This window comes from Biomphalaria glabrata, chromosome 15, assembly GCF_947242115.1.
Source record: "Biomphalaria glabrata chromosome 15, xgBioGlab47.1, whole genome shotgun sequence".
NCBI classification, from domain to species: Eukaryota; Metazoa; Mollusca; class Gastropoda; family Planorbidae; genus Biomphalaria; species Biomphalaria glabrata.
The window spans coordinates 18182014-18184421 of NC_074725.1; positions in this window are offsets into that span (position 1 = coordinate 18182014).

The following is a 2408-nucleotide window of genomic DNA, read 5'->3' on the forward strand; positions in this document are numbered from 1 at the left end:
TGGCCGTCTGGGAGATTATGGCTATGTGGACGAGAAGGAAGGACTCTAAGGAGGGGCAGGGTGGTGACATCCCTGATGTGGCTTGTTATGCAAGACGTGTGATTCAAACAGGAAAAACAATTTAACATCGAATGCTGTCAGACGATTCGGTTCAGATTGAACTTTTTTTGTGTGTGAATTCTTATCTCGAGATTAACAAGGTTACGTCTTATTAAATCTAATAATTTTAGAGTTTGACGTTAGTACACACTGTCGATTGTTCAAGTGTTATACCCAACAAATTAGGAAGCTTAGGCAGAGCTATGTACAAAGAAATGAAAACACCAAACAAACTGGATGGTATCAAATTTCTCCCCTGCAAACAGCATTCTACAATCTTAAAATTACGAAAAGTACAGTTATAAATGATTACCTTAACAGAATAAGTCCCACTCACCCATCCTCTGTAGACATTGCGCCCAATGAAACTGTAAAACATTTCTTTATTGAAAAAAAAGTAAAGTTCCCTTTTCGAACTTTGCGATCTTTAGGGTAAAGTATATTAAGGTCATCTCTTTCTTTGGAAAACGGTTAATGAGCAGGGTGCCATGTGGTCAACACACCCACCAACCATCTTTATTTTCCCCAACTAATGTCAGGTACCCATTAGAGCAGCGGTTCTCAACCTTTTAGGCTCGGCGACCCCTTTTTACAACCCCCCACTCTGCCGCGACCCCCCCCCCCCCACATACACACACACATACAGCAATAGAAGAATAGACAAAAACTATTCATTTTTTCGATGGTCTTAGGCGACCCCTGGCAAATCGTCAATCGACCCCTCAAAGGGGTCGCAACCGACAGGTTGAGAACCCCTGCATTAGAGTTTGGTTAACTCAGGGAAGAGTTGGGTGAATTCAGGGAAGCCCTAAAAATCCCGAAATTCAAAATCCACCCTTCACCAAGATTCGAACCCGGACCCAGGTTCAGAAGCCAAGCGCTTAACCTCTCAGCCACTGGGCCCCTTCTTTGAATTTCCCATTTTAATTCCATCTTTGGCAGAACCTAGTACCACTAAAGCCCAACATTACTTACACTCTTTAGGACAGTGCTGGAAAAAAGCACGTAGTTATATTATTCCTTTGGCAGGGACTGCAAAAGTGCTTTCAGCTCAGCAGCAAACAGCTGGCTACAGAAGAAGAAATCCTAGATAGATAAATGTAAAGACTGAACTCAAAGAGCTTATACATAAGGAGTTACAAGATGTGAACAACAACAATAAATGGCAGGGTGTTACGATGGCGGATATTTTGAGACATGCAGCAGACGGGTTTGGCAGCTAAAAAAAGGCCAAAATAAACGAAATAATATATTTTTTTTATTATAAAAAAATCTCTTTAAAAAAATAAACTGATTACTTTTTCTTTAATATTTTTTTTTAAACATTTGTTAAATTCCATAGATGATGTAAAGGTCATCTGTTTCCATGGCCCATAGTTAATAAGGATGTCATGTGGCCAGTACAACGAACAACTGCGTTTTTAGAGCGAGGTGGAGTCAGGGGCGCATTTAAGATCCCGAAATTAAAAATCGCACTCGTCACCAGGATTCGAACCCGCGAACCCGAAAAGCTTTACCACTCAGAAACCGCGTCTCAGCACTCATACAATGATCAATCTGAATGACAGACTTCCTCTAATTGAAATGAACTCAATCCAAATCACTACTCTTTTAGTTTATGCTATATTTATTCACAAATTAAAATAAAATAATAATATAATTCAATAATGCTTATGTTAATAATAATTCTCAAAATACATGTATCTCAGACAGACAACATGCTATAACACATTCAAGAAGAACATTAATATCTAACTGTTCAAAATTTTTTAGATTAGTTTGTCATTTTCAACTCTGGTGTTTATGTTTGTAATGTTATCAGCCTACATCATGTTTGTTAACATGTTTGATCCTCTATAAATTAAATTTAATTATTATTATTAGTAGTAGTAGTAGTAGTATCACTGGTTGTCGATCGGATTAAGCAATTTATTAATAAAGTTAAACTAAATAGCATTAATGCCATTCTGTGATACTCCAGTATTACGATACCAGTGTAATACTTCAGCATTCTGATACACCAGTACTACGATACTATAACATGATACCGTGTAATGATTAAAATACAAAGTTTATAATGATTAACAATGACGGTATCGATTTTTAACATTTTCCTGTTCTCTTGGACCTTCTGGTGAACCTATCATAATATTCCCATAGCCTGTCAGTTCCAGATCCCAGTAAGTGGACTTTTTTTTTGTCTCTCCTAAACCTGATGTTAAAGAAAAAAAAAAAGATTCAGCACTATCACAAGTGATGGGGAAAAGGGGGAATACAACGTGATTTCTCTGGCGCCTGTGCATGACAGA